General features: G+C 38.5%; 1 protein-coding gene across 2 annotated transcripts in view; it reads right to left on the reverse strand.

Moving 5' to 3' along the window:
* Positions 1-23,328, reverse strand: part of MRTFB (myocardin related transcription factor B) — a 203,074-nt gene that overhangs the window by 128,428 nt on the left and 51,318 nt on the right. The window lies entirely within an intron of this gene.

Raw genomic sequence — 23,328 nt, forward strand, 5'->3', positions numbered from 1 at the left:
AGAGGAGGGCCCCTCCCTCGGCAGGGAATAGAACTCATAGCTGCACCAAAATGGACATGCAGTTCACGACAAAGAAACCAACCTTTACTTCAAGCCACTGGGATTTAGGACTATTTATTATCACAGCATAACTGGTCCATTCTGATTGAAACAGAAATCAGCAAGAGAAATACCAAAGACATAACCAAACCATAAATACGTGACATGGGCTTAGGAGCTGAAGAGTGGGCAGCAAGAAAACGGTTACAGAAAGCCAAAAGCTAAAAGGATGGTGGTCCACGTTGGGCAGGGGAGAAACATTTCATGAGACTGCTATCTGCTTAGCAACATTCTGGACCACAGTTCGTTGATGCCTTCGCCTACTGATGGACATCTGAGTTGTTTCCAGTTTCTGTCAGAAATAAAAATGCTATGAACATTCTTGTCCAAGTATATATAGGAATGTAAGCTTTCACTTCTCTTGGGTAAATACCTAGGAGTAAGTGGACCATAAGGCAACGGTGTGTTTAAATTTTAAAGAAACGAACAAAGGATTTTCCAAAGTGGTTCCACCATTCTTATTAGCAGTGAATGAGAATTCCAGTTGTTCTACAACCTCACCGACACTTATGGTCAATCTTTTTAGTTTTAATTATTTTAGTGGGTGTGAAATGGTAACTTAGTGTGGTCTCACTTATTTATTTATTTTATTAAATTATACTTGAGATATTATATTAGTTTCAGGTGAATAAGATAGTGATTTGATATTTTTATTTTATTTTTTTATGTTTGTTTATTCTGAGAGAAGAGAGAAAGAGTGAGTGTGGGAGGCGCAGAGATAGAGGCAGAGAGAGAATCCGGAGCAGCTTCCCCACTGTCAGCACAGAGTCCAATGCAGGGATCAATCTCACAAACCATGAGATCATGACCTGAGCTGAAATCAGAGTCAGATGCTTAATCGACTGAGGCATCCAAGTGCTCTGGTCCTCTTTTAATAAACAGGGCCCAACATGGGGCTCAAACCCACCAACTGTGAGATCACGACCAGAGCCAAAGTCAAGAGTCAGACTGAGCCACACAGGTGCCCTGATATTTTTATATATCGCAAAACGATCACCATAATAGGTCTAGATACCATCTGTCACCATACAAAATCATTACAATATTACTGACTATATCTCCTGTGCTGTATACGACGTGAGACTTATTTTATAATTCTTTACCTCTTAATTCCCTTCACCTATTTTGTCGGTTCCCTCTCCCAACCACCAGTTTGTTCTTTTTATCTATGAGTCTGTTTCTGTTTTGTTTGTTCATTTTGGTTTTTTTAGATTTCCCATATAAGTCAAATCATACAGTGTTTGCTTTTCTCTGACTTATTTCACTTAGCATGATATCCTCGAAGTCCAACCATGTTGTCACAAATGGCAAGATTTCATTCTTTTTGTAGCTGAGTAATATTACAGTGTGTGTAATATTCCAGTAATATTCCACTGTGTACACACACACACACACACACACACACACATACACACACACACACCCGCCACAGCTTCTCTGTCCACTTATTATCTATTGATGGACACTTGGGTTACATCTATGTCCTGGCTATTGTCAATAAGCATAAAGGTAGTACAGCTTTTTGAACTGTTCTTTTCGTTTTCTTCAAATACCCAGAAGTGGAATTCCTAGATCACATAGTAATTCTATTTATTATTTTTTGAGGAACCTCCAAATTGTTTCCATAGCGGCTGCACTAATTTACATTCCTACCAAGAGCGCACAAGGGTTTCCTTTTCCTCACATCCTCAGCAACACGTGTTATTTCTTGTCTTTTTGATAACAGCCATTCTGGCTGGTATGAGGTAGCACCTCACTGCTTTTGATTTACATATCTGTGATGATTAGTGATGTTCAGCATGTTTTCATGTGCTTGTTGGCCATCTGTATGCTGTCTTTGGAAAAATATCTATTCAAGTCCTCTGTCGGTTTTTTAATCGGGTTGTTTTGCTGTTGTTGTTATGATTTGTGACATATGGTTGTTGATGTATTTTGGATATCAACTCCTTATCAGATATATGGTTTGCAATCATCTTCTTGCATTCAGTAGGCTGCATTTTCATTTTGTTAATGGTTTCCTTCACCCTGCAAAAGCTTTTTAGCTGATGTGGTCCCAGTCGTTTATTTCTGGTTTTGATACCCGTGCTTGAGGAGACGTATCCAAAAAAACATTGCTAAGAATGATGTCTTACTGCCTTTGCTTTGTCTAGGAGTTTTAAGGTTTCAGGTCTTAATCCATTTCGAGTTTATTTTTGTGCATGGTGTAAGAAAGCAGTCCACAATTTCATTCTTTTGCATGTAGCTGTCCAATTTTCCTAACACCACTTATTGAAAAGATGGTCGTCTCCCCATTGTATGTTCTTGCCTCATTTGTCATAAGTTACTTGATCTCATAGGTGTGGGTTTATTTCTGGGCTCTCCATTCTGTTCCACTGATCTATGTGTCTGTTTTCGTTCAAGTGCCATATTGTTTTGATTACTATAGCTTTACAGTACAGTTTCAAATTTCAGAGCATGATACCTCAAACTTTGTTCTTCTTTCCCAAGCCTGCTTTGGCTGTTTTGGGTCTTTTGTGGTTCTGTGCAAATTTTAGGATTTGTTCCACTTCTGTGAAAAAACATTAACTCTACCAACCCAAAAGCACAGCATATCTTTTCATTTATTTATGTTATCTTCAATTTCTTTCATCAGTGTTTTATAGTTTTCAGAGTATAGGTCTTTCACTTTCTTGGTTAAATTTATTTCTAGGTATTTTATTGTTTTTGATGCAAGTGTAATTGAGATTGTCTTAATTTCTCTTTCCAACAATTCATTATTAGTATGCAGAAATGCAACAAATTTCTGTGTATTAATTTTGTATCCTGTAACTTTAACTGAATTCATTTATTAGCTCTAATAAATTTTTGGTGGACTCTTTAAGGTTTTCTGTATATGGTATCACGTTGCCTGCAAATAGTAACAGCTTTACTTCTTCTTTTCCAATTTGGATGTTTTTCTTTCTTTTTCTTGTCTGATGGCCGTGGCTAGGATTTTGAATACTACGATGGATAAAACTGTCAAGAGTGGGAATCCTTGTCTCGTTTCTGATCTTAGAGAAAAACTTTGCATCTTTTCATCCACTGAGTATGTTAGCTGTTTGTCTGTCATAAATGACCTTTATTGAGTACAGGCCCTCCCTACCCACTAGAGAGCTTTTATCATAAATGGATATTGAATTTTGTCAAATATTTTTGCTGTGCCTATTGAGATGATAATATATATTTTTAATGTTTATTTTATTTATTCTGAGAGAGAGAGAGTGCTAGCACAAGCAGGGGAAGAGCAGAAAGAGAAACCCAAGCAAGGTCTGTGCTGTGAGTGCAGAGCCCAACGTGAGGCTCACTCCCACGAATCATGAGATCATGACCTGAGCCGAAATCAAGAGGTGGACGTTTAACTGACTGAGCCATTCAGGCGCCCTGAGATTATATAATTTTTATTCTTCATTTTATTAATGTGTTGTATCATGTTGAGTGATTTGCAGATGTTAAACCATCTTTATATCCCTGGAATGAATTCCATTTGATTCCAGTGTATGATCTCTTTCAATGTTTTTGATGAGTTCAGTTTGCTAATATTTTGCTGATAATTTTGGCATCTGTGTTTATTAGGGGTGTAATTTTCTTTTTTATGATGGTGTCTTTGTCTGGTTTTGGTATCAGAGTAATGCTGGCCTTGTAAAATAAATTTGGAAGTATTTCTTCATCTTCAATTTTTCATTATAATTTCTGGGATAGTTTAAATGTTTGGTAGAATTCACCTGTGAAGCCATCTGCACTTGGACTTTTGTTTGTTTGTAGTGTTTTGATTACTGATTCAAATTTCATTTTAATAATTGGTCTATTCAGATTTTCTGTATCTTCATGATTCAATCTTAGAAGACTCCATGTTTCCAGGAACTTATCCATTTCTTCTAATCTGTCAGCATATAACTGTACACGGTATTTACTTATGAACTCTAGTATTTCTGTGGTATAGGTTGCAATTTCTTCTTTTTCATTTCTGATTTTATTTATTTGGGCCATCCTCTATTTTTTCTTGAGGAGTCTGGCTAAAGGTTTGTTGATTTTGTTTATCTTTTTAAAGAACTAGCTCTTAGTTTCATTAAACTTTTCACACGTGTGTGGATGTATTTCATTCCCCCACTAACACTCTGATCGGTATTATTTCCTTCCTTCTATTAACTTTGGGCTTCTTTTTCTAGTTCCTTTAAATGTAAAGTTAGATTGTTTATTTGATATTTTTCTTGTTTCTTTTTAAAAAAAAATTTTTTTAACATGTATTTATTTTTCAGACAGAGAGAGACAGAGCATGAACGGGGAAGGGGCAGAGAGAGAGGGAGACACAGAATCGGAAGCAGGCTCCAGGCTCTGGGTCATCAGCCCAGAGCCTGACGCGGGGCTCGAACTCATGGACCGCAAGATTGTGACCTGAGCTGAAGTCGGACACTCAACTGACTGAGCCACCCAGGTGCCCCTTTCTTGTTTCTTGAGGTAGGCTTGTATCACTATAAAAGTCCCTCTTAGAACAGTTTTTGCTGCACCCCAAAGAGTTTGGAATACTGCGTTCCCATTTTCATTTGTCTACAGGTATTTTTTTGATTCCTCATTGACCTATTGGTTATTTAACAGCATGTTGTTTAGTCTCCATGTGTTTGTGGTTTTTTTCCAGTTTTCTTCACATAACTGACTTCTAGTTTCATGCCACTGTGGTTGGAAAAGATACTTGATAGGATTTCAATCTTCTTAACTTTACTGAGACTTGTTTTGTAGCTTAACATGTGATCTATCCTGGAGAATGTTCCATGTGTACTTCAAAAGAATGTGTATTTAGGTTTTGGAAGGAATGTTTTGCATGTATCTATTAAGCCCATCTGGTCTAATGCGTCACTCAGGGCCACTTTTTCCTTAATGCTTTTCTGTCTGGATGATCTATCCACTGATAAAAGAGGTATTAAAGACCCCTACTACTGATTACAGAATGCATTTGTGATTACAGAGCACTGAGTGATGTATGGAATTGCTGCATCACTATATTATATACCTGAACTAATACAACACTGCATTTTAACTAGAAATAAAATAAAAAATTAAAAAGAAAAAAATAAAGTTCTCTACTATTACTGTATTGCTATTTCTTCTTTTACTTCTGTTAATATTTGATCTATATATTTAGGTCCTCCTATATTGGGTCCATACATTTTTACAAATGTAATATCCTCTTGTTGGATTTACTTCTTTATCACTATGTGATACCCTTCTTTGTCTTTTCTTACAGTGTTTGTTTTAAAGTCTATTTTGTCTGATATAACTATAGCTACTCCATTTCATTTCCATTTGCATGGTATATATCTTTTTCTAACCCTTTATTTTCAGTCTGTGTATGTCTTTACATTTGAAGTGAGTCTCCTATTGGCAATATATAGAAAATTCCTGTTCTTTCTTATCCATTCAGCCATCCTATGTCTTTTGACTGGTGCATTTAGACCACTTACATTTAAAGCAATTATTACTAAGTATGTTCTTACTGTCATTTTGTTCACTGTTTTCTGGTTGTTTCTGAAGTTCCTCTCTGTTCTTTTTTTCTTCTCTCCCTCCTCCCTGTGCTTTATTTTCTTTATGTGGTTTTATTCCTTTATCCTTTTGTGTACTTATGTTTCTTCTTTGTGGTTACAAGATTTACACACATCTCATGTATACACAGTCTCTCTTATTAAGTCGATAATAACTTAATTTTAATTGCATTCCAAAGCTTTGTAATTTTAGTTTCCACTCCATGTTTTATATATTTGATATCACATTTTACATTTTTATTTTACATATTCCTTAACTAATTATTGTAATTTTAATTAAACTACTGTTGTCTTTTACCTTTCATACTTGCTTTTCTAAGTGGCTGATCTACTACCTTTATTATTTATTTACCTTTTCTGGTAGGATTTTTACTTTTATACATTTTCTTATTATTAATTAGTGACTTTGCTTCAGAATTTAGAGAAGTCCCTTTAACATTTCCTACAAGCTTGGTTTAGTGGTGATGAATTCCTTTAGGTTTCCCTTTTCTGCAATCCTCTCAATCGCTCCTTCTTGGTTGGCAGTTTTTTCTTTTCAGTACTTTGAATGTCTCATGTCACTCGCTTAGGGCCTGTCAAGTTTCTGGTGAAAAATCTGCTGATAGCCTTATGGGGTTTCCCGTGGATGTAAGATGTTGCTTTTTCTCTTGCTGTCTTTAAGATTCTCTCTATCCTTAACTTTTACCATGTTAATTATAATGTGTGCCAGTTATTTTTCTTTTTGGTTTCATCTCATCTGGAACTCTGTGGAATTCCTGGACCTAGCTATTTGTTTCCATCCCCAGATTAAGGACGTTTTCACCCCTTATTTCTTCAAATAATTTGTTTAGTCTTTTCTCTTTCTTCTCCTTCTAGAACCCTTACAGTGTGAATGTTAGTATGCATGAGGTTGTCTCAGAGATCCATTAAGGTATCCTCACTTTTTAAAATTCCTTTCTTAATTTTGCTGCTCTGTCTGGATGTTTTCCAATGCTTTGCCTTCCAGTCCACACAGTCGTACTTCTATTTCATCTACTCTGATGTTGAACAACTCTGGTATATTTTTTCAGTTCTACTATAACTTCTGTTTGGTAGTTTCTTGTATTTTCTATTTATTTGTTGACGTTTTCTCTGTGTTCATACCCTCTTCTGAGATCAGTGAGCATCTCTATGACCATTACTTTGAACTCTTTCTCAGGCAGGTTACTTATCTCTATCTCTGTTCTATTAAGGTCTCTTTCTGGGGATTTGCCTTGTTCTTTGGTTTGGAACATACCCCTCTGTTTCCTTATTTTGCCTGTCTCTCTCTCTATATGCATTAAGCAAAACAGTTACCTTCCTGAGTACTCAAAGATTGGTCTTGTGCAGGAGCTTTCCTGTGTGGCCCAGATGCACAACCTCCCCTGGCTACCAGAATCAGGCACTCTGTGTGTGTTTCTTGCATGGGTTGTGAGTGCCTGCCATTGTTTTAGGGATGTGGCTGCTGTGTGTGAAGGGTGGGGCTCAGGGCACTCACCCGGCCTGGTTGCCCTGGTTGTCCCAATTGTGGTTCTAGCACTGCACAGGGAAAGAGGGGTTTGAGTTGCTTGTTCTTCCTGGTTGTGGCTTTGGTCATTGTGTGAGGTGGGTGGGGGCTCAGGGAGCTCACCCAATCCTGTTGCTGCTAAGATGCTGAGCAGGGTGGGTGGGGCATGGGGCACTTGCCCAGGCCAGTTACAACATGGGGTGGCGAAGAGCACACCCTCTGGTGCTAGGAAGCTAGAGAGAGGGCACCAAAAATAGCACCAATCAGCTCAGTCACCAGCAAGTTAGGATGAGATCACAAAAATGGCATCTACTAATACTTCTGACCCCAGATAAAGTTCCTGCAAATTCCTGCCTCTCCAACAGCTGCTTTTAAATTAGTAAAGGGATGTCCCTCATTTAAGGTCTAGATGCTTTTCAACCTGTTGCTTTTGTGCTGGATCTCAGAGTGAATGGGTTTGTATACAAGCCCTTTAAGAAAGGGATCTCCATTCCCTATAGTTCTATGATTCTCCTGGTCTTAATTCCCATTGATTTTCAAACACAGACATTTTGGGGGCTCATCTTTCTGGTACTAGTTCCCAGGGTTGGCATATCCGGTGTGAGGCACAATCCTTCAATTCTTTGAGGGAGTATTCCATATTTGAGGAAATCCCTCCTGCTGTGAGGTCACCCTGTCTGACTGCCTCTCCTTCCCTTGTTGATGCGTCTCTTTCACCTTTTGTTGTGGAGGCCACTGTCTATCTTATTCTCAGGTCCTTTTCAGAGGAAAATTACTCCACATGTAGCTGTAAATCTGTTGTGTCTGTGCGAAGAGGGAAGTTTAGAATCTTCCTATGCTACCATCTTGAGCCCTCTTTATCAGTGTGGTTTTCATTTGTATTTCCCTAGTGATGTTGAGCATCTTTTAATGTGTTTATTTGTCATCTGCATATCTTCTTTGGTTAAATATTTTGTTCATTAAAAAAAACTTATTTATATATTTTGAGAACGAGAGAGAGAGAGAGAACACACAGGGAAGGGACAGAGAGAGAGAATCACAAGCAGGCTCTGTACTGTCAACATGGAGCCCAATGGGGGACTTGAACTCACAAATCATAAGACCATGACCTGAGCTAAAATCAAGAGTTGGACACTTAACTGAATGAGCCACCCAGATGCCCCATCTTTTGTTCATTTTTAAAATGAGGTGGCTATTTTCTTATTATTGTTTTGAGAGCTCTTTATATATTCTGGACAAAAGTCTTTTATTGGATATGTGATTTGCAAATATTTTCTCCCAGTCTACAGCTTATTGTTTTATTTTCTTAACAGTGCTTTGTAAAAAGCAATTTTTTTTTAAATTTGATTAAGTCTGACCTATCATTTTTTTCTTTTCTGAATCATGTTTTAGTGTTTTAGTGTTGTTGCCAAGAAACCTATGATTAATCCAAGGTTACAAAGATTATCGCCTATGTTTTCTTATAGACATTTCATAGTTTTGTGTTTTAAAGTCTACAATTCATTCTGAATTAATTTTTGTATATGCTATGAGATATGAATCAAAGTTTTTTGTTCTTGGCATAAAGATATATGACTGTTCAAATACCATTTGTTGAAAAGGTTATCTTTTCTCCACTAAATTGCCTTTGCACCTTTATTGCAAATCAACTGACCATGTGTATGTGGATCTACTTCTTGACTCTGTATTTAGTTCCCCAAAAAGAAAGAGCCTCAAAAGAGAAGTCCCTAAATCCTGTGTATAAACTCTGCTCAAGTCTCTGGGTGACCCCTAAATGATGCACATGCAGACAGACTCCCAAAAGTCCAGCTAAGGAAAAAAACAAATAAAAAACAAACAAACAAACAAACAACAGAATTGAGATTTCAGTTGCTGCTCACCACAGGAAAGGGAGTTTGCAAAAATAAGTTCACCAAAGTTAATTGCTAAATAAAACAATATTGTTAAGATGGAACCTCACAGAATCCAGAGTCTACAACTGTCCACCCAGAATTCCGTATCCAACAAAAATATCCTTTAATAATAAAGGCAAAATTGTCAGCAGACACACACTACAAGAAATGCTAAGAATTTCTTCAGGCCTTAGGGAAGTGATGCCAGATAGAAACTTGGGTCTGAGGAATGAAAAGCATTAGAAATAGTAAACATGTAGATAAAAACCAAAGACTAGTTTTTCCTCTTGCTTTCTTAACTATTACTAATCAAAGTAGCATTTATATAACACTATGTTATGGGAACTATAATGTATGTATTTGTACCATACAGTAAAACCTTGGTTTGCAAGCATAATTTGTTTTGGAAACATGTAATCCAAAGCACTCATATATCAAAGCCTATTTCAAGAACCATTGGCCCAGTTGTGATCATGTGATGTTCAGCATCATATACGACTCGAAATGCAAGACACTGTTGTTTATCAAGTTAAAATTTATTATGTTTGCTCATCTTGCACAACACTCTCAGAACAAGTTACTTGTAATCCAAGGTTTTACTGTATATGACAATGGTAGCACAAAAGATGGGGAAGGATAACTATGACATTATTACATTTCTATACATTATAAGAAAGATGTACAATTTTAACTTGAAGTAACCTGAGAAGTTAAGGTTATTTATGGTAATTCCCAGAGCAACCATAAAAATATGCGAATAGGGAAATTAAAAAGGAATTCCCAAAATACTCAATTATCCTAAACAGAAGAAGTAGAGGGGAAAAAAGAGAGAGAGAGAGAGAGAGAGAGAGAGATGGGACAAACAAGAATAGTAAAATAGAACAAAATCCTATGTTATCAACAGCTATATTAAATGTACATGGACTAAACATTATGAATAAAAGAGACTGACAGAATGGATTATAAAAGTGTAAAAACATATGCCTATAAGTGGCATACTTTAAATACGAAAATATAAATAGGATGGAGGTAAGTAGATAGAAAAAGGCAGATCATGCAAACAAGAAGCCTGAGAAGGCTGAAATGGCTACATAAACATCAAATAAAATAAACCTCCAAAAAGATGTGTTAGGTAGGTACATTTGCATGGAAAATGACTTGTTTCACCACAGAATATTAAAACACGGCTCCCAAGTTTCTTTCAACACTATGAATTTCATTTCAAATTATTTATTCACATAAAATAAAATATGTTCACAGTAAACTAACTCGAAGATACTGGGGTAACATACTGTCCTTATAAGGGCAAGAAGTGCAAACTCTGAACATTAGTGCTAATGATTTGGAAGATCCTTTAGGCACAAGATTTTAAAATATTTTCATGCAATATTATTTTTTCTTCATGTTGAAGAATTTTGTTCAACCTATTATTCCTTGACATTATGATCACCTTAAACTCCCACACATTCCTCCAAATTAAGAAAATTATAAGCTAAGAAAAATCTTCAGAAAATGTAGCAAAAGGAGAAGAATAAGTGTTCAAAAATTGTTAAGTTAATATCCATGAAAATTTTTGATGGAGTATAGACTATTCCCACAACCTACTACCAAATTTGTAAGCTGTCACCCAATATCCACTTAACTGCTTAATTTTCTTTTGAAACTGAAATCTAACATCAAACACAAAAAAGCATTCTCCGTCCAGAAGTCTCTAACTGAGATGTTAAAGAAACAGCATTAGAATGGATTCTTTCACTGGGTCATAATTTAGTTGTGAAAGTAAAGCTCTCATTTAGCTCTAACTAGAGAAAGTGTGATAAAAGATTAATGTGTCTATAACTGACAGAATGAATGAATATGGAGTTAATACCCATATTATAGTGGAACTTCATTCCAAAATGAAACTAACCCAACAATTATCTGGCACCAGGTCAAAGCACAACACAACAGATAACCCCGGAGAAGAAGGTGGCAAAGGACGCTGGGCTCACCACGTCCTGCTGATTGCTTAGGTTCCACCCACATCTGCCGAATTTACCCAGATAACCACCAGAAGAGGAGCAGAACGGACTCTCCGGAGCCAAGCGTAGATGAGAGGCCCACGGAAGAGGATAGGAAGGGCGGAGAGGTGGTGCGCCCTACACGGACTGGCAGGAGGGAGCGGGGGTGGTGGAGGGGCAGCCGGCCGGGCAAGGCAGAGCCCCCGAGTCTGATTTGCAAAAGCAGAGGGGCGGGATGGAGTGTGTTCTGACAGCCAGTGGGACTTAACATCTGGAATGTTATAAGTCAACAGCTCTGCTCGGAGAGCGGGAGGGAGAGTTGTTGAGCCCCGGAGGACAGAGCTCAGCTTGGCGGGGAACAAAGGCGCTGGGAAGGGCCTTCTCCCTTGCCCATCCATCAGCCAAAATCCCAAAAGGAACCAGTTCCCCTCACGGAACTTGCTTGCACCGCGCAAACACACAACGCTGTGCTTCTGCAGATCCATCCCTCTGAAGGGTCTGCCTCCCACCCGGTGCTGCAGGGCCCCTCCCAAAGCAGACCACCTAAGGCAAAGCCAGCTGAGCCTACTCCTCCCGCCCCTGTGCACCTTGCAGATCCACCTTGGCTAATACGCCAGATCCCAATGAAGTAGCACCACAAGCCTGGCAGTGTGCAAGCAGCCCAGACAGAGGCCACACCACTCCACAGTGAGTCCTGCCCCTGGGAGAGGGGAAGATAAGGTACACACCAGTCGGACTGTGGCCCCAGTGGTGGGCTGGGGGCAGACAACAGGTCTGACTGCGGCCCCGCCCACCAATGCAAGTTACTCCAGACAGCACACAGAAAGAGCCCTGCAGTTCCCTGCCACTCCAGGGACTATCCAAAATGACGAAACGGAGGAATTCTCCTCAAAAGAAACTCCAGGAAGTAGCGACAGCTAACGATCTGATCAAAAACGATTTAAGCAATATAGCAGAAAATGAATTTAAAATAATAGTCATGAAATTAATCGCTGGGTTTGAAAAAAGTATAGAGGACAGCAGAGAATCTATTACTACAGAGATCAAGGGACTAAGAAACAGGAGGAGCTAAAAAATGCTATAAATGAGCTACAAAATAAAATGGAGGCGACCACAGGCTCGGATTGAAGAGGCAGAGGAGAGAAGAGGTGAATTAGAAGATAAAATTATGGAAAAAGAAGAAGCTGAGAAAAAGAGAGATAAAAAAAAATCCAGGAGTATGAGGGGAGACTTAGAGAACTAAGTGACATAATTAAACGAAATAATGTACGCATAATTGGGATTCCAGAGGAGGAAGAGAGAGGGAAAGGTGCTGAAGGTGTACTTGAAGAAATAATAGCTGAGAACTTCCCTGATCTGGGGAAGGAAAAAGACACTGAAATCCAAGAGACACAGAGAACTTCCTTCAGATGTAACTTGAATCGATCTTCTGCACGACATATCATAGTGAAACTGGCAAAATATAAGAATAAAGAGAGAATTCTGAAAGCAGCTAGGGATAAACATGCTCTAACATATAAAGGGAGACCGATAAGACTTGTGACTATGTGTCTACTGAAACTTGGCAGGCCAGAAAGGAATGTCAGGAAATCTTCAATGTGATGAACAGAAAAAATATGCAGCCGAGAATCCTTTATCCAGCAAGTCTGCCATTTAGAATAGAAGGAGAGATAAAGGTCTTCCCCAAAAAACAAAAACTGAAGGAATTCATCACCACTAAACCAGCCCTACAAGAGATCCTAAGGGGGGATCCTGTGAGACCAAGTACCAGAGACATCACTGCAAGCATGAAACCTAGAGACATCACAATGACTCTAAACCAGTATCTTTCAATAAGAACACCGAATGTAAATGAACTAAATGCCCCAACCAAAAGACAGAGGGTATCAGAATGGATAAAAAAACAAGACCCATCTATTTGCTGTCTATAAGAGACTCATTTTAGACCTGAGGACACCTTCAGATTGAAAGTGAGGGGATGGAGAACCATCTATCATGCTACTGGAAGTCAAAAGAAAGCTGGAGCAGCCATACTTATATCAGACAAACTAGACTTCAAATTAAAGGCTGTAACAAGAGATGAAGAAGGGCATTATATAATAATTACAGGATCTATCCATCAGGAAGAGCTAACAATTATAAATATCTATGCACCGAATACGGGAGCCCCCAAATATATAAAACAATCACAAACAAAAGCAATCTTATTGATAAGAATGTGGTAATTGCAGGGGACTTTAATAGTCCACTTACAACACTGGATAGATCATCGAGACACAGGACCAATAAAGAAATAAGGGCCCTGAATGATACATTGGATCAGATGGACTTGATAGATATATTTAGAACTCTGCATCCCAAAGCAACAAAATATACTTTCTTCTCAAGTGCACATGGAACCTTCTCCAAGATAGATCACATACTGGGTCACAAAACAGCCCTTCATAAGTATACAAGAATTGAGATCATACCATGCATACTTTCAGACCACAAAGCGAAGAAGCTTGAAATCAACCACAAGAAAAAGTCTGGAAAACCTCCAAAAGCATGGAGGTTAAAGAACACCCTACTAAAGAATGAATGGGTCAACCAGGCAATTAGAGAAGAAATTTAAAAATATATGGAAACAAATGAAAATGAAAATACAACAATCCAAACGCTTTGGGATGCAGCGAAGGCAGTCCTGAGAGGAAAATACATTGCAATCCAGGCCTATCTCAAGAAACAAGAAAAATCCCAAATACAAAATCTAACAGCACACCTAAAGGAAATAGAAGCAGAACAGCAAAGACACCCCAAATCCAGCAGAAGAAGAGAAATAATAAAGATCAGAGCAGAAATAAACAATATAGAATCTATAAAAACTGTAGAGCAGATCAATGAAACCAAGAGTTGGTTTTTTGAAAAAATAAACAAATTGATAAATGTTTAGCCAGGTTTCTCAAAAAGAAAAGGGAGATGACCCAAATAGATAAAATCATGAATGAAAATGGAATTATTACAACCAATCCCTCAGAGATACAAGCAATTATCAGGGAATACTATGAAAAATTATATGCCAACAAACTGGACAACCTGGAAGAAATGGACAAATTCCTAAACACCCACACACTTCCCAAACTCAATCAGGAGGAAATAGAAAGCTTGAACAGACCCATAACCAGCGAAGAAATTGAATCGGTTATCAAAAATCTCCCAACAAATAAGAGTCCAGGACCAGATGGCTTCCCAGGGGAATACTACCAGACATTTAAAGCAGAGATAATACCTATCCTCCTCAAGCTATTCCAAAAAATAGAAAGGGAAGGAAAACTTCCAGACTCATTCTATGAAGCCAGCATTACTTTGATTCCTAAACCAGACAGAGACCCAGTAAAAAAAGAGAACTACAGGCCAATATCCCTGATGAATACAGATGCAAAAATTCTCAATAAGATACTAGCAAATCGAATTCAACAGCATATAAAAAGAATTATTCACCATGATCAAGTGGGACTCATTCCTGGGCTGCAGGGCTGGTTCAACATTCACAAATCAATCAATGTGATACATCGCATTAATAAAAGAAAAGATAAGAACCACATGATCCTGTCAATCGATGCAGAAAAAGCATTTGACAAAATTCAGCATCCTTTCTTAATAAAAACCCTTGAGAAAGTCAGGATAGAAGGAACATACTTAAACATCATAAAAGCCATTTATGAAAAGCCCACAGCTAATATCATCCTCAATGGGGAAAAACTGACAGCCTTCTCCCTGAGATCAGGAACATGACAGGGATGTCCACTCTCACTGCTGTTCACATAGTGTTGGAAGTTCTAGCATCAGCAATCAGACAACAAAAGGAAATCAAAAGCATCAAAATTGGCAGAGATGAAGTTAAGCTTTCACTTTTTGCAGATGACATGATACTATACACGGAAAATCCGACAGACTCCACCAAAAGTCTGCTAGAACTGATACATGAATTCAGCAAAGTTGCAGGATACAAAATCAATGTACAGAAATCAGTTGCATTCTGATACACTAACAATGAAGCAACAGAAAGACAAAAAGAAACCGATCCCATTCACAATTGCACCAAGAAGCATAAAATACCTAGGAATAAATCTAACCAAAGATGTAAAAGATCTGTATGCTGAAAACTATAGAAAACTTATGAAGGTAATTGAAGAAGATATAAAGAAATGGAAAGACATTCCCTGCTCATGGATTGGAAGAATAAATATTGTCAAAATGTCAATACTACCCAAAGCTATCTACACATTCAATGCAATCCCACTCAAAATTGCACCAGCATTCTTCTCGAAGCTAGAACAAGCAATCCTAAAATTTGTACGGAACCACAAAAGGCCCCCAATAGCCAAAGTAATTTTGAAGAAGAAGAAGACCAAAGCTGGTGGCATCACAATCCCAGATTTTAGCTTCTACTATAAAGATGTAATCATCAAGACAGCATGGTATTGGCACAAAAACAGACACATAGACCAATGGAATAAAATAGAAACCGCAAAAGTAGACCCACAAATGTATGGCCAACTAATCTTTGACAAAGCAGGAAAGAATATCCAATGAAAAAAAGACAGTCTCTTTAACAAATGGTGCCGGGAGAACTGGACAGCAACATGCAGAAGGATGAAACTAGACCACATTCTTACACCATTCACAAAAACAAACTCAAAATGGATAAAGGACCTGAATGTGAGACAGGAAACCATCAAAATCCTAGAGGAGAAAGCAGGGAAAAACCTCTCTGACCTCAGCCGCAGCAATTTCTTACTTGACACATCCCCAAGGGCAATGGAATTAAAAGCAAAAACGAACTATTGGGACCTCATGAAGATAAAAAGCTTCTGCACTGCAAAGGAAACAACCAACAAAACTAAAAGTCAACCAACAGAATGGGAAAAGATATCTGCAAATGACATATCAGACAAAGGGCTAGTATCCAAAATCTATAAAGAGCTCACCATACTCCACACCCGAAAAACAAATAATCCAGTGAAGAAATGGGCAGAAAACATGAATAGACACTTCTCTAAAGAAGACATCCCGATGGCCAACAGGCACATGAAAAGATGTTCAACGTCGCTCCTCATCAGGGAAATACAAATCAAAACCACATTCAGATATCACCTCACGCCAGTCAGAGTGGCTAAAATGAACAAAACAGGAGACTATACACGCTGGAGAGGATGTGGAGAAACGGGAACCCTCTTACACCATTGGTGGGAATGCAAACTGGTGCAGCCACTCTGGAAAACAGTGTGGAGATTCCTCAAAAAATTAAAAATAGACCTACCCTATGACCCAGCAGTAGCACTGCTAGGAATTTACCCAAGGGATACAGGAGTGCTGATGCATAGGGGCACTTGTACCCCAATGTTTACAGCAGCACTCTCAACAATAGCTAAATTATGGAAAGAGCCTAAATGCCCATCAACTGACGAATGGATAAAGAAATTATGGTTTATATACACAATGGAATACTACGTGGCAATGAGAAAGAACGAAATAGGGCCTTTTGTAGCAACATGGATGGGACTCGAGAGTGTTATGCTAAGTGAAATAAGTTATACAGAGAAGGACAGATTTCATATGTTTCCACTCCTATGGGGATCCTGAGAAACTTAACAGAAGACCATGGGGGAGGGTAAGAAAAAAAAATGGTTAGAGAGGGAGGGAGCCAAAACGTAAGAAATTCCTAAAAACTGAGAACAAACTGAGGGTTTATGGAGGGTGGGAGGGACAGGTGGGTGGGTGATGGATACTGAGTTGGGCAACTGTTGGGATGAGCACTGGGTGTTGTATGGAAACCAATTTGACAATAAATTTCATAAAAAAAAAAAAAAAAGCACAACACAACACTAGTAAGATCAACCTGGGATGTGGCTTCTGCTCTCAAAAACAAACCATTTCATTGTCAGATACTCTACCAGAGACAGAAAACAAACAAAAAACAAAAACTCAAAAACCAAGAGACCTCTTGTTCATCTATTGATTCACTCCTATCTTTTTTCCTGAATGGAGTCAAGATAACATCAATAATAATCTTGTATTTTAAAAGATGCTGGGCTCTTGGGCTAAGGTAGTCTCAAAACCAATGCTAACATCTGTTCTAAAAAGAGTGAAGTCCAAAAGCCGAAACTTTTCCTACTGTACCTTATTGTTCCCAATGACTAACTCACATGAACTATTAGTAAATAAAGTGTGTATTGATTTTATAATCAATGCTATAAGGAAGTAAATAATAAAGGAGTCCAAAGAATATCAATATCAAAATTAAGAAGTTTAATATATAACCAACCAAATGCAGACAGAATATTCAAATATACTCAACCAGAAATGATTCAGCAACAGCATAACTGTCATCCCTGCCCTTTAACGCATCCCTGAATTACAAACATTAGGAAAACACCTGGCAAACAGCCAGGAAAAATAAATTTCTAAATTCAAACAAGATAAAACTTGAATCAAGAAATTCAAAGACAAAGTTAATCACACACACAAATTCCCTACGTTAGAAGCATTATTTACTATGAAGTCCTATGATCAACCAAGTTGAAAATTTCAAATCAAATGCACTTTTGAGAAACAGAATCTTATTTGGGGTTGGGTAAATTAGTGATATCAGCACAAGATTATTTTGTTATCTATTCTTCCTCCAAAGTTCCTGATGGCAATCTGTTAAAAACCTAATGTTAGGGTTTAAAATTTATTTAATAATTTAAGAACACACTCTCACCAAGCGCATATAAGAAAATACTTCCTTAATAATATATTGCTGTTTCTGTATTATCTTCTAAATGAAATTTCTTAAGGATACCAAGAATTCAGTCAAATCTGTTTACATTTTTATATAAATAACATTCACCTCCCTGTTTTATAATTAGGGGAAAATTACAGAAAGAAACATTTTACCCTATTTGTCTATATTCAGGTTTAACAATTAGGAAAGAACCAGAAAATGAGAATTTCTATACAAATATTATTTCACAACATATTATTCTCACTGACTCTTACCATGAATTATTTTTGTTTCTGTATGTGTTTTCTAATTTGGGGTTTGATTACTTGAATGCTCTTATATGTAAAAAGACTGTTTAAGTTCTAGACTAAGAGTGTATTTTACTTGAAAGGTACCTTAGATATGATGTCTAGTGAAGTACTTCTCAACCTTCCTCACAATATGATAGTCCCTTGAGGAACTTAAAAAAAAAAGAAAAAAGAAAAAAAGGAAAATCCTGGGTGGGTGGGGTACAGGGGAAGGCTCTCCAGAGATTTTGATGTAAGTGGTCTTCAATAGACTGACTCTAATGTGCAGCCAGGGTTGAGAGTCACTGATCTAGGGGAACCCTTTAAAGAGAGAAGAAATCATTTGCTCAATGAATGGGAAGGGACACCAGGAGCGAATTACTAAAATGAGACTCTAAGTAGGTAGAAGGTGCTGCAAGAAACTGAAGAATCCAATGTGTAACTGCAGCCGGGCAAGAGAGCAAAGTCTTCAAGGATGAACAGGAGTTTGCAGGCACCAATGTTTTCTCAGCGGTCAGAGCACTGCGGCTGGAACAGTTCTCGCCTAAGCGCACAGCTTGATGGTGCAGGACAGAGAGGGCATGTCATGGTGACAGGAGGTCAGGCTGGTGTGGCTAGTTAGAGCACAACTGTGAAGGAGTGTGCACTGTAAAGGACAGTGATATGATCTGATTTGTTTGTTTTTTTAATTTTTTTTAACGTTTATTTATTTTTGAGACAGAGAGAGACAGAGCATGAACAGCGGAGGGGAGGGGCAGAGAGAGAGGGAGACACAGAATCTGAAACAGGCTCCAGGCTCTGAGCCGTCAGCACAGAGCCTGACGCGGGGCTCGAACTCACGGACCTGAGATCATGACTTGAGCCGAAGTTGGAAGCTTAACCGACCGAGCCACCCAGGTGCCCCAATCCGATTTGTATTTTAGAAAGATAATTCTGGCAGAGGCTGCTTACTGATAAAATCTCAGGCTGAAATGGGGAGGAACCAAGTTAAGGCAGTGGAAATGCAGAACAGGGAAGAAGTTCGAAAAATATGTAAGAGGTAAAACGTCCAGGCTTGGTGATGGGCTCATTTGAAAGGTAAAGGAGAATAAAAAGAGTTGAGGGTGGCTGAGATGTCCAGATTCAGGCAGGCAGGAAAGCTGGTGGTGTCACCAAAAGGCAGGGGTGAGTAGTGGTGAAGCAGAGTGCTCACGCTGAGAAACACAGGCCTTTAGGAAGGATCCCACGGGGAAGGGGAAATGGTGTGTCTAAAGAGATAGCTACTGAATTGTAGGCAAATCACTTCACTTCTTGGGGATCCTGTTCCCTTATTTAAAAATGACAGATGAGGGGCGCCTGGGTGGCGCAGTCGGTTAAGCGTCCGACTTCAGCCAGGTCACGATCTCGCGGTCCGTGAGTTCTACCCCCGCGTCAGGCTCTGGGCTGATGGCTCAGAGTCTGGAGCCTGTTTCCGATTCTGTGTCTCCCTCTCTCTCTGCCCCTCCCCCGTTCATGCTCTGTCTCTCTCTGTCCCAAAAATAAATAAACGTTGAAAAAAAAAAAACATATATATTAAAAATGACAGATGAAAAGAAGAAAATGGAAGAATATTTACATTTCTGCTCAGCTTGGCACGAAATCTGTTCTTTGCTTTCCTTAATGTTATCCTAATGACCACTCTGTAGGCAGGCAGTGTTCTCATTTCACAGATGAGAATATCAAAGCTTGGCAATATGAAGCATATCTGAGGGACTAATGTCAACTAGACCAGGATTTCAATTTCAGAGGCCATATTCCTTCCCCAGTAACGTGACGTTTATGTGCCAAAATGCAAATAAATTAGAGCAAATAACTGGGAGACACTCTACTGTTGGGGCGGAGGGAATGGCGAGGACGAGGGAGATGTCGCTGCGAGAAGAGCCACGTGTACAAATCTTTAACAGACATACTGAAGGGGGGTCAGTCTCTTGAGCGTCGGACTTCAGCTGAGGTTGTGATCTCACGGTTCACGAGGTCGAGCCCCGCACTGGGCCCTGCTGTCAGCGCAGAGCCCGCTTGGGATCCTCTGTTTCCCTCTCTCTGCCCCTCCCAGGCTTGCTCGCTGTCTCTCAAAATAAATAAACATAAAAAAAAAAAAAATACATACCGAGGGCCCAGAACATCAGGCCCTGTGCTGGGCACTGGGGTTGTAGTGACAACCTAGGCATAAGCCCCCTAGCTCCTGGAGGTAAAGACCTTGTCAATCAGGCAATGATACCACAACACTGATACTTAACAGGAGAAAGCACAACACGCCAACTTTGTGGCAGGTGAAGGAAACACTCTCCTCTTATTGTTCCAGTTTACAGCAAACACTGAGAGTGTGAGTGGAATTAACTCCAGACCAGAAGAAAATGAAGTCTAGAGTCGTAGATGTACTGCACATAAATAGGACATGTTTTTGACATCAGCCTACAATTCTTTCAAATAAACAACCTCTAGGCATGGTTTTTATTTGTAGCAGTTGGATTTTTATGTGTAGCCACTAAACACCTAGCAAAAAGGTACTATAAATATACCAAATACTGACAATACACTGTATAGGAAAAGTTATAGAGCTGTTTCCTATGCTTGAAGTGGCTGTGAAAGTTCTACACGAGCCAATGTGATTTATTTTTTGACATGTTTACTATAGATTTGCTTCAACTGACCATAAAACATGGAGCAAACTGCATACTTAACACCCTCCAAGATAATGCATTCTTAAGTACTATAACTAATACTTAAATGAACAGCGTTTCTGAAATATTCATTGCCATCCATTTATAAATAAAAATTTGAATTAGCATAAGTCTAAAACACATGTGGCTTTTAAATTACTATATAAAAAGACATGAAGAGCTAGAAAATATTATTTGTTCTTCAAGCAAAATGACCAAAATTCATGTTTTTTTTTTTAGTGTGAACAACTTCACTTTCCAAGTTTATTCAAAATGAATGATTCTCAGAGAATAAGAACTGATTGGAAGATTAATTTTAAACTGAGATGATTTCCATATTTAGCAAACACTGGGTTAAAAACAAACTCTAATTTTGTTGAATCATAAATTAGCACTCTGATTTTGTTGAATCATAAATTAGCACGGTAGGTTTACATGCTACAAACTAAATATTTGTAAACAGATTAAACAAATGTTTTATTTAACAGATAAAAAATATACTGGACTCCTACTTCTAGGTTCGGTAAGGCAGAGAGGGAAGGTGGAAGAAAAAGAAAGGGGAAGGGGGAGAAAAGAGCACCAAGAAGAGGGAAGTCTCTCTCTCTCTCTCTCTTTTTTTTTTTTCCTAGCTCTTCACTCTTTGTGATGGTAGGAATCAGTAGAATTTAAACTTAAACACAGATATTTTACTAAATTCAAAAGTATCGCTAACATACGAAAACAAAGCCTGAAGTTTAGTTTACTTGTCTAAGGTATCGGGACTAGTTAAGCAGCAGGTGGGGCCACGAGCCCCCTCATTCATAACCCAGTTCTCTTGCCTGAGGCAACCAGGCAGGTGGTTGTGAGGTGGGTAGGTGGTAAATTGAAAAACTCAGGTAAAAGAGGAGTCATTACCTATAAACACAGAGGACAAACCAATGGTTGCCAGAAGGAAGAGGAGTGGGGGGCTAGTCAAAATGGATGGAAGGGCGTGGGAAGGACAGGCTTCCAGTTCTAGAATGAGTAAGTCATGGGGATGAAGGGCACAGAGAGGGAAATACAGTCGACGCTTCTGTGGTGGCGCATTGTGCGGTGACAGGAGAGCTACGCTTGTGGCGCACAGAGAGTTGTACAGAGTACAGACTTGTTGAATCACTACGTTGCACACCTCGAAGTGACGTAACGTTGTGTCTCTACTGAAAAAAAAACTTTTTTAAAGGGTCCTTAAACATGATACACATAAATCTTCACACATTCTCTTTCCAATCAAAGGGCATATGTGGCCTTTCATTTTGCCAGTCTTCCACCACAGGGTCAAGGCCTTCTCTTTGCACATGTATCAGCTGTCTGGCATAAGCCACGACTGTCTACGATTTCAAGTTTCGATTTCTTTAGAGTGGAACCCAAATTGAAAGGATTTGAAGCATAGAATGCTTCCACATTTTTACAACTTTTAACCCAATTTTTTTAGTTTCTCACTCACGCCCAATTCAACAGCATTCAGTAACATGACTTTGTGTTTCCAAACATTTAACTTTTTTTGCACTCATATTTCATCAGTTTATATAATATTTAGTTGAACTATATAATTATGATTACTACTGCTATTGTGCTATTGGCATGAACAGCTTTGGGAATAAACACAGCTGACTTGTGGTCAGCATACAACTTAACTAGTGAGAACAGAAATGTATCACCAGACTTTATTGTCACCTCTTACAACCCAAGACAAACGGACTAGAAAAGGTTGGTAAACCAGCAAACTGGACAAGTAGAGAATGGATAAAGAGAGGTTCTACCAGAAAGAATATTAAAGATTTACGTTGCTACCAAAAGGCAGCTCAAATTGGAAACTTGGGTCTTTTTATGTTTTCTGGAGTCTGTTAATACAAATTACTACTGAGATATTATTTCATTCCCATCTCACTTTATGCAAAATATGGTCAGACTATACTTTGAGACAAGCATTCAGAGTACATGCCAAATAAAAGTTCATATTCAGAGAATTGTAACAGCACCCTAGCAGCTAGTACCACTATAAATAAGTTTCTAATGCCATGATTAAATATGAAATCTATTCTCCTTGTATCATAGTCCTTCAAAATACTTGTGAATTCGTCTCTGCCTTAAACACACGTTGGCACATATCATCAATCAGCAATTTCAAACATCTGCCAAAATTTTATTAGTTTTACAATGGTTATAGATAAGGAGTCTTTTTTGTTAATTGCGATATAATTCACCTGCCATGAAATTCACTGTTCTAAAGTGGACAGTTCAGTGATTTTTAGTATATTCACAAGGTGTCCAGCCATCACTAATTCTAGAGCATTTTCACCACATTTAAATCCCATGCCCGTCAGCAATCACTTCCTTGCCTCCCCTCCCCCAGCCACCACTCATCTACTTTCTGTCTCTAAGGATTTGCCTGTTCTAGACATTTCAGATAAACAGAATGTGTGGACTTTGCGTGTAGCTCCTCTCACTTAACATAATGTTTTCAAGACTCATCCGGGCTGTACCAGGTGTCCACATTCCATTCCTTTTGATGGGTAAATAATATTCCACTATGTGGATCTACCATATTTT

Source organism: Leopardus geoffroyi, chromosome E3, assembly GCF_018350155.1.
Source record: "Leopardus geoffroyi isolate Oge1 chromosome E3, O.geoffroyi_Oge1_pat1.0, whole genome shotgun sequence".
NCBI classification, from domain to species: domain Eukaryota; kingdom Metazoa; phylum Chordata; class Mammalia; order Carnivora; family Felidae; genus Leopardus; species Leopardus geoffroyi.